The sequence below is a fragment of the Eulemur rufifrons genome, chromosome 23, assembly GCF_041146395.1.
Source record: "Eulemur rufifrons isolate Redbay chromosome 23, OSU_ERuf_1, whole genome shotgun sequence".
In the NCBI taxonomy this organism is placed as follows: domain Eukaryota; kingdom Metazoa; phylum Chordata; class Mammalia; order Primates; family Lemuridae; genus Eulemur; species Eulemur rufifrons.
In genome coordinates, this window is record NC_091005.1 from 6,170,036 (window position 1) to 6,180,185 (window position 10,150).

The window sequence follows — 10,150 nt, forward strand, 5'->3', positions numbered from 1 at the left end:
TCTAAGGCAGCATGAAGTAGTTGGAAGGCTACATGGACTGTGGTGTAAAATGTCTTGAATTTAATTCCTAATTCTGCCAATTACCAAATGTCTGAGCTTAGGTAAGTTAATTACTATGTCTGACATATGTTTTTCATTTGTAAAATTAAAATAAATACTTATTACTTTAGTGATTAAATAATTATAAAATAATTTAATAATTTATAATTATTAATATTTTTATTAATGGTAAAACAGCTACCAGACCAGCCTTCTGTGTGAATTATATAATGTGTCGGGGGTCCTAAGTCCATTTCTATGGACCTGGGAATGCATGAAAATATTATGTTTGTATGCATTCTGGGGCTAGAAGGATACATAAACCTTATCAAATTTGTCAAATTGCTTGAGTGATTCATCTCAAGTACTCAAGGCTCAAAAAAAAGGCTGCTGAACAATAACTTTCATATTCTCTTCTCTTGAAAATATTATATTTATGATTTTTCAAATAGCAAATATATATCTTTATTTTTACTGGAGATAGAGAGTAATTTGTTAACTGAGTCCCTCAATCAACATAATAGCAAGACAGTTGCCAGTTAAGTTGGAATGGAGGCTAGTGTTCAGGGTTCTAGTGAGGGAGGCATGTTCATTAAGCTTAGAAGTAGAAATAGCATGGTTGTTAGTATCTTGGTCTTCAGAATCACTCAATCTGAGTTGCATACTTTATTAAGCCCCTGAGAGTAACTACCATTTACACAAATGTTATAGCTAGTTATCAATACATCTTATTGTGTTAAGCCACTGACATTTTTTTTTTTCCTGTGGGAAAAGTGCAAACACAGTCTCCCACTACCACAAATTATGCAGTCGAGTTTCCCACATTTGGGCAAATTTCAGGGGTCAGCGCTTCCTTAGTGCAGTGGATAAGCCTGACCCTGGAAAATCACCTTTGTGATCATGGTATCTCCCAGGCAAATATTTTAACATTGATTTCTTATTTAAATATAGTCTAATGGGTGCCTGGTGGCAGGGACAGGGTGGTGCTTTTTAAATCAAACCAAGACCCAGACTCTTATCTTTGATGGCTCCATCATTTTCCAGTAGCTTTGGTGTGTTCTCTATTTAACCACACTGATCAGGAAAGGGCCTATGTGGAAGAGTACCTACTTCCAAAACATGCTCATCTGGAAGGACTCACATCATTTCTGCTCACATTCTGTTGCCCAGAAGTTAATTGTGTCACTACACCTAACTGCAGGGAAAGTTGGAAAATGTAGCTTAGCATGCAGTAGAGAAGAAAATGGATTTTGATGAACTCATAGTGCACTCTGTCACACTGGCTTTGTGGAATTGAGCAAATCATTGATTTTTTTTCTCTCTAGGCCTCACTTTTCTTATCTTTATAATAAAGAGTTTAATACTTTTTATGTGAGGTTGTGAGCATTAGATGTATTAATCAAGGTAAGGTTTTCACATTGTTCTTTGCATAACGTAAGTGTTCAATAAATGTTTGCTGTCCCTATTTATATTATCATTTCAACAGGAGCCAGAACATCTTCACTGAGAGAAGTTAATGCTATCTGGAAGAATATAGGGTTCTCATCAGCAAAGGAACTCCGTGGCACAAAAGGCTTCCATTAATAAAACAAAACAAACAAAATAAAATAAAGACACACACACACACACACACACACACACATAACCTCTTAACATCTAATCCTTAAAGGAAAACTTTGGTGATCTCTGCTCAAGCTCAAATACAAGTTTATCTGGAGTTCGTGGGATGAGAAAGAATGAATCCAAATTTTACTGTTTGATAAAGTGGTTGTCACCAGGCCTAATTGCTTCAGGCACCACTAAATGTGAATGAATTATAGCCTAAATGCCTCTTCATTCAGTTTTGTGGTTTATGACTTTGCCACCAGCTGCAGGTTATCTGGCTGTTGAATGAAGAAAAAAGACACAGCGCCTACCAGTAACCAAATGACTGTAACCACAGATCATTCTGATTTCTCAAAATGTAATTAATGTAAGTTTGAAGGATATAAAATGCAGGCAAATTATCCCTGGCAATTTTCAGTAGCAGCTAATGTTTGCAGGATATATTTCAATCTGGCACAGTAGACCGATCTTTGCTCTTGGAACTCTTTTTAATAATTTAGTACCTCTTTCTCTTCTTTTTGATATCCTTTCTTTCCACAAAATCGATCATTAGGTCTTTACATCATACATGGAAAGTCTTAAACATCCTAAAATATGCATACAGAATTGAGGGCCATTTAGCAAATATTAGAGAGAAAAATAACAAGCCTTTAAACTGACTATAAGATATTAACATTTAGAATTAGAATCAAGACTTATAGGGCCAGAACTCTAGAAGGGGAGCTCCTTGCCTCTTTACCCTTCTGGGAATCAAAAGCTTAATTTCCACAATAAGATGAGGTCCAGGAAGACCAGTATATCTATTGATGGAGATTTATACATATATATATATATATGTAAATGTATATACATATATGTCTCATTGTATAAATGAGATATACATATGTATGTCTCAGCTGATCAATAGACGTAGATAACTAGAGAGGTTATTTAATTAACACAGGACATCAACAAAGTTTAATTTTAATTAACAAAACAATTATATTTTTAATTAACAAAGTAATAAAAAAACTAGAAAAAATTTGATGAGAATGGCTGAACTACCACTGTGGAATAAGAACTGCATATATTTTACTGTAATAATAATAATAACTGCTATTGATTTAATTTCCACTTTGGACCTTGCTACAAATTTTATATAGGGATTATGTTAAATAATCTCATAGAATGTATTTTATTATTTCATTTCGTTAATGAAACTAAGAATTGAAGAAGTTGGGTTGTTCAGCTTCACCCAGCTTTCAAGTGGCAGAGCCAAGATCTGATGCAGTTTTTCTAAGCTCCAAGCCTTCACTCCCCTTACCATATAATGTAAAGAAAAATGTATATAGCACACTAATGTCTTTTGCTTTCACCTAAATTTTTAAATTTTCTCTGCACTTAAGACTCTGGAGAAGTGTGTGTGTGTGTGTGTGTATACATGTATGTTTCTATCTCTATCATAACTTAGAAAGTGCCCTTTATTTTTCTGTTGTCTCTACCAATGTTGCCAGAATACTGTTGGCCAAGTAGTGGAGTCGTAAAGAGACTCTTCAATTCATTTTGGTTCAGAACCTGAACATTGTGAGTTTCTTTCTAAACTGTCAACCTCTACACTTGGTGTTGTCAGTTGTTCTGTACTTTTTGCCAAGTTACTAGATGTGAATGTCTCCCTCTCTCTGTCCCTGAAGACGTTAATAATAGTTATTTTTTGGTTTTCTTCCACTTCCATAACGTGTTTCCCCCAAGGTGCTTTTGTCATTTTGTCCTCTATCTTATGTATTTTTAAATCTAGTTTGCTTATTTTGGCCTATGTTGCTCTTGCTAATTTTTCCAATTCTTTGGTGATTGTTCACATTTTCTTCATATTAAGAGTAGGGCAGTAAAAAGCTGACGGAAGCTCTCTCTAGAAGGGAATTGTTTAATGTGGGCAATGCAGTAGAGTGATCTGGCCAGTCTATTTCACTAGGAAGCCTCTGACGCTAGAAGTTTTATTTTTTTCACGTGGGCTGGGTAGATTCCTCAGAGAAGATATTTCTAATCTTTAACTTGGTGGATGAAGCCTTTTTGTCATTATCCTGAGAGTTATTAGTGAAAGACAGGGGAGAGTTTTTAAATCTAAACAGTCAACATGCAATCTTTTCCTTAATCTCTCTCTCCATTAACTGTTCTCTTCATCCTTGTGAATATATGCCTTTTTTGGTGTTGTCTCTATTTATACTGTAGCAGTCTTTGAGGAAGAAGAACTTCATGCTGTGATGAATCAACCAACTCTAGACCAGAATACCCTCATCATGATTTTAATTTGCATTTCCTCCATTACCAATGATGATGTATATGTACATGTATATTTTCTCTTCTGTTAAATTCCTACTTATACACTTTGCACATTTTAAAAATCAGTTGTCTTTTTACACATCTTTAGGAATTCTTTATATATTCTATTAATAGTACTAATCTGTTGATATATATGTTGCAAAAAGGGTAGTTACACTTTAACTGCTTTATATAATTGAGAGAATGTACTGAGTAAATATAAAACAGCATCTACCATTTATTACATCCAATCCTCACGACAATGGTACAAGGAAAATGAGATTTTCTATACTTTTAGATAAGCACCTGATGATTCAGAACATTTGTATGACTTTGTTCAAGTCCCCCATCCCCATTTGTTTGATCCAGTAGAGTGTAAAACCCACATCTGAAACTGCCTTATTTCAACTACTCTTCTGACATATGCTATTCTGAGAGAGAGCAAAGTGCTGGACCTTATCTTTTTGTGAATGGTAGTTGAATTACAAAAATGCTATAGAACATTTCTTTTCTAAATAAAATGAAATAAAACTAACGTAAAAGTTATGTATATAAATTATAGTTTGCTTTTGCCTGTGTGTGTATGTGCATGCTTTAGAAACAACGTTAATAAGTATTATTTTGCTTAGCTAGGAATTATCTGCTATTAAAATTCAAATTCATCAATTGGAAATTTTGTTTTGATAGATAGAAAAAACAGGGAAGTAGATAACAAACTGTGTTTCACAAATTTTCTTTGTAATTTGATTAATTCTCTCACAGACTTTTCTAGTATTTCATGACCATTACTCTAATATTATATCAATTATTTGAAACAAGTCTTAGAAATTAAAGTAGGAGATAGAACACTTAGTTTTTTGCATGTTTATATGTATTGTATTAATGAGCATAAGAAGCTTACTATAAAGTGTGTAGAATACCATATAGAGTATAATTTTGAAGCTAAAATGCATAACCTTTTTATTTAAAATAAAAAAGTTTTTTTTTTTCCAGTGGCATACTGTAGAAACTATGAATGGGAGTTGATGCCAGAAAATGCTTTCGGTGATTTCTTTAAGATCACAAAAGTGTTCCTAGGTTGTATGTGGCATGAAAGAAGTCAGACCCAAATCTGTATTCTCAGGGCAATGCAATGGCCTTTCAAAAATGTTTTCCATGGAGAAGAGACCAGAATCATAACTAGGATCTAAGATTGCAGACTAAAGGGTAATTACCCACTAAGGAATGTACCACACATCATTTCTGAAGCAGGGAAGGACTTCTTAGAACTCTGCTGTTGATCATCTTGCCCTGTTGGAAAGTGGCATATATAGTATTTGGAGAACATGTGATACTGAGCTAGAAATCATTTGTTTCCCAATTTTTCCTTTTCAGAGGTTTAACAATTTAGGGGCAAGTCAATCAATTTCTTTAAGCCTCAATATCTTTACCTGTAAAATAAGAAGGAAAATCCCTGCCACATATCATCATTTTAAGAATCAAATTATACAATTACCAGAAAGTGCTTTGTAAGCAATATAGAACATTGTACCAATTAGGTTATCATTAGTGCTTTGATTATCTGATTTCTGTTGCTAATTATGAAGCATCAAACAAACCCTGCTACAAAGATTTAAATACTTAACATCTACATGACTGAAAAATTCTGCATAATGGATCAAAATCATGGCATCTCTTGTGGATTAGGGGGCTAGTGGTGCTAGAATGGAAATCATAGTAGGAGTCCAACAGATTGGGATTCCCCTCCTATTCCTTTACTACAGTGTGTCTTTAGGCAAATTTCTGAACTTTTCTGATTTCTGATTTCATTAACTATAAAAGAGGGATCCTCATTTCTACAAGTGTTGTGATGATTAAATAGAATGATTAACACCAACCTTATAATAAGTTCCTGAAATACTAGAATTTCAGTAATTATCACTCCTGTATTTCTCCTCAGACCCATTTCATTTTTGAGTAATTACTATGTGCCTGTTGGATAAATAAGCTTAGGCTGACAGCAGAATTTGAAGAGAGAAGGGTAGTTTGCTGACAAATTGAGAATGACAACTCCTCTCTCTGAGTCTGACCACATTATATAAAAATAATAAAGCCTATATGCTATATAGTATGATGTTTACAGTTATTTCTTAAAGAATTGGTAAGAACTTCATCTTCTTTAGTTAAGAGAGCCTTTCTATCTGGGTCTTTTCTGTCTGACTTTAGTGAAGTATAACTGCCTGTCTTCTTTGCCCCAACCATATTTGAACCCCACAATATTTTTCAGAGAGGATGGGCCTGATTTATAGTAGAACCCTAATAAATGCTTTTGATGAACAAAGACATTATTGTTTCTACAATTGGCTGATTGAATATGTTTTTTGTTTTCAGATCCTTTGCTGCTGATGTTAATGATAATGATGATGGGGAAATAATATCAACAGCAACCACCTTCTATTTAGTAAACATGATGTTCCGGCACTGTACTAAGTTGCTTAACATGATTTCTTTGTTAAAACTTCAAAACAATAAGTTATCTGTGGAGAAACAGGGCAAGTCATTTGTTTAAAGTCACAGCTCATATTTTATGGGTGGGTAGAAAGATGTTATTAATATGTTCAATGACATTAAAATAGCAGGTTTGTTTTATTCAATATTCTGTATTGAAATAGTGCTATCTTGGGTTATGATTTGTTTTTTCCTGGCTTCCTAATATTTTCCCTAATGGTTTATTATGTAAATAATCATCTATGTTCTGCAATATATTTTTATTCATATTATTTCGTAGTTATGATTTTAATAGGTTTACCTTTTAGTCTTCCTACTCTTAAGTTTATGCAATTACAGTGTCAGAGTATTTGTATTTGTCCCTATACTATTACCAGTGAGTTTTTTACTTTGGGATGATTTCTTTTTGTACACTAACATCCTTTTCTTTCAGATTAAAAAACTCTCATTAGCATCTCTTGTGGGACAATTCTGGTTTTGTTTTTCTGGGAAAGTCTTTATTTTTCCTCCATGTTCAAAGGATAACTTTTCTGGATGTAACACTCTAAGTTGCAAATTTTACTCCTTCAGCACTTTGAGTATCATATCTCACTCTCTCCTGGCCTGTAAGGTTTCCACTCAGAAGTCTGCTGCCAGATGTGTTAGACCTCCTTTATATGTTATTTTTTTCTTTTTTCTTGCTGCTTTTAGTATCCTTTCTTTATCTTTGACCTTTGAGAGTTTTATTATTAAAAGGATTGAGGTAGTCTTATTTGGGTTGAATCTGCTTTGTGTTCTATGACCTTCTTGTACCTGGATATTGAAGTACTTCTCTAGATTTGGAAATTTCTCTGTTATTATTTCATGGAATAAACTTTCTCCCCAAGTTTCTCTTTTTACCTCCTCTTTAAGGCCAACAACTCTTCTATTTGCCCTTTTGAGGTCTTGTAGGCATGCTTTATTCTATTTTTCATTTTCTCCTCTGTGCATTTTCATATATCTGTCTTTAAGCTCACAAATTCTTTCTTCTGCTTGACCATTTCTGCTGTTGAGAATCTCTGATACATTTTCCAGTTTGTCAACTGAAGTTTTCAGCTCCAGAATTTCTTGTTTTAATTATTTCAATCTTTTTGTTAAGTTTCTCTTATAAAATTCCTTCTCTGTGTTATCTTGAAGTTCATTGAACCTCCTCAAGACAGATAACTGTAACTTCTCTTTCTGAAAGGTCACATATCTCTGTCACTTTGAGATTGGTCACTGGTCCCTTATTTAGTTTGTTTGTTGAGGTCATATTTTCCTGTGAATGTTGTGATCTAAAGCCTATGGTCACTACAACTATATCAGCACTAGGGGGCACCCAAGCCCGGTAATGCTGCAACACTTAACAGGCACCAAGAGGCGTTGCCTTGGTGGGCTTGGGTAAAATCAGGGAGAATTCCCTGAGTTACTTGGCAAAGTCTCTTGCTCTCTTTCCTCTCTTTCTACCAAACAGTAGGAGTCTCTCTCCACTCTGGGCTGTCTGGAGTTGTGAGATGGGTGACACATTACTTGCGTGGCCACCGTAGCTGGCACTATACTGGCTGGTCACACCTGAAGCCAGTACAGTACTGGGTCTTGCCCAAGGCTTGTAGTGACTACTGCCTGGCTACAGCTGATGTTTATTTAAGGCCCAAGGGCTCTTTAGTCAGCAGGTGGTGAATCCTGCTTGGACTGGGTCTTTCTTTTCAGGGAAGTGTGTTCCCTTCTGGCCCAGGATGGGTCTAGAAACACCATCCATGAACTAAGGCCTGGAATCTTGGGCATCAGGAATCTGCCTGGTGCTTTATTTTACTGGGGCTGAGCTGGTACCCAAGTTACAAGACAAAGTCCTCTATAGTCTTCCTTCTAGTGAAAGTAGTATCTCCTGCAGTGACAGTAGTATCTCCAACTCCTGCACTGCCTGGAGTTGGAGGAGGGGTAATGCAGCTCGTGTCTCACTGGGTTGCTCATGCCCCAGTTTCACTGGTCCAAATCCAGTGCAGCACCAGGGCTTAACCAAGGACTGTTGTCCTTGTGTCCTAACTCTCAAATTTATTCCCAGCCCCAGCCCACTTTAATTAGTCAGTGGTAGAGCCAGTCAGAACTCTGGTTTCTCTTTCTGGGGCTAAGAATTCTCCTCTGGCCAGGGCTGGTCTGAATGCTCCCTCTGTGGACACCCGCAGAATTCTGCCCTGTGTTGTGTTCCATTGTGACAGGGCAGCACTGAGTTTCAATAAAAAGTCCCCAAATCACTTCTCTGTCCTTTCCCTCAAGCACGCAGATTCTGTTTCTGCGTGGTGCTGCTGGAGGATTGCGGAGGGGTGGTGTGGGCAATGCTAGGCTATCATTTCTACCCTTGTCAGTGCCCCTTTCTCTGATACATTGTTAAAACCGGGTACTGTGATTGCTCACCTGATTTTTTGGTTCTTATGAAGGTGCTTTCTTGAATGGGTCGTTGTTCAATTTGGTGTTCCTGTGGTGGGAGGATGATTGCTGGATCCTTCTACTCAGCAGTCTTGCTCCACCTCCTCCCTCCAGGTCATTCTGATTATTCTATGGTATGTAGCTTTTCAATCAGTAAGGCTGGGCTCAAACACATGCTTTTCATTCTGGAGATTTACCATACACTCTTTGAAAAAAGTGTTTTGCCAAGAATCTGAGGCCATATCCAGAAATCTGAATCACATTGATTTAACTATGCCTGGTTATTCTTTTGCTTCCCCAACCATTATATTTTTTTCCCAAAAATTCTAATTGTTGGTAAAAAAAAAAAAATGTGTTACTCTTCATCTGATCAATTTCCTTCCAATACATAAATAATGATATTGTGGTCTCTTTTGGTGGTTTTATTAACCACTACAGGAATCTGTAGATTAAAAAGTGTTGGTGGACTTTTCATTATGTCCTGAATTTCAGGAAGAGAACAACCACATCTCCTCTGTCATATTCTTCCTTCAATTTCTTCACTATTTGGTTTTCATTCTTTTCATTTTAATAAGGATATCTAACCACTTAGCACAGTATCTGGTGCATAGTTACTTACTGCTTATTATATATCAGAATTTTTATATTAATAGTTTTGATTTTATTTTTATTTGAGGTCACTGTTGGATAGCTTCAAAGGTAGATAGCTTCACATACTCCTTTAAGTGATTTTTTTTGAAATATTCATCCTTAATTCATCATAGTCCACTCAGAGTTAATATTGTGCTATGTCACATGAAATGCAGAATGCAAAAGACATTTTAAGGGTCTAGTTCTATTTGTCCCTCATTCTTTGTGCTGTGATTGTCATATACAGTATTCTAACAATTTATAAACCTCATCATACTGTGGGGTTTATATTTCTTATGGTAGTTAGCAGGCAAATAATTCATATAGTAATTAGGAGAAGAAATCACGTATTATCTTTTACATTTGCATACATATTTACCATTTCTGGTATTCTTCATATTTTTTTTCCTTTGGATACATATATCTATGTGGTATCATTTCCCTTTAGCCAGAAAATTGTCCTTTAGTGTTTCTTATAGGGCAGGTCTGTTGGTGATGAATTATCTTTTTATTGTAAAATGCCTTTAATTTTCTCTTATTTTCCAAGAAAGTATTTTCAAGATCTAGAATTTTAGCTTAGCAGGTATTTCCCCTTTTCAACACTGTCAAGATGTTGTTCCATTATCTTACAGCTTTTATTTTTTCTGATGAGAAGTCAGTCATACTTTATGTC

The 10,150-nt window shown here is 35.4% G+C and overlaps 1 non-coding gene across 1 annotated transcript; it reads right to left on the reverse strand.

The window, feature by feature from the left end:
- Positions 1 to 803: 803 nt before the first annotated feature.
- On the reverse strand, positions 804 to 961 carry LOC138374073 (U1 spliceosomal RNA). Its single transcript, XR_011231348.1, has one exon. It is a non-coding gene; the product is annotated as a U1 spliceosomal RNA (small nuclear RNA).
- Positions 962 to 10,150: the final 9,189 nt, after the last annotated feature.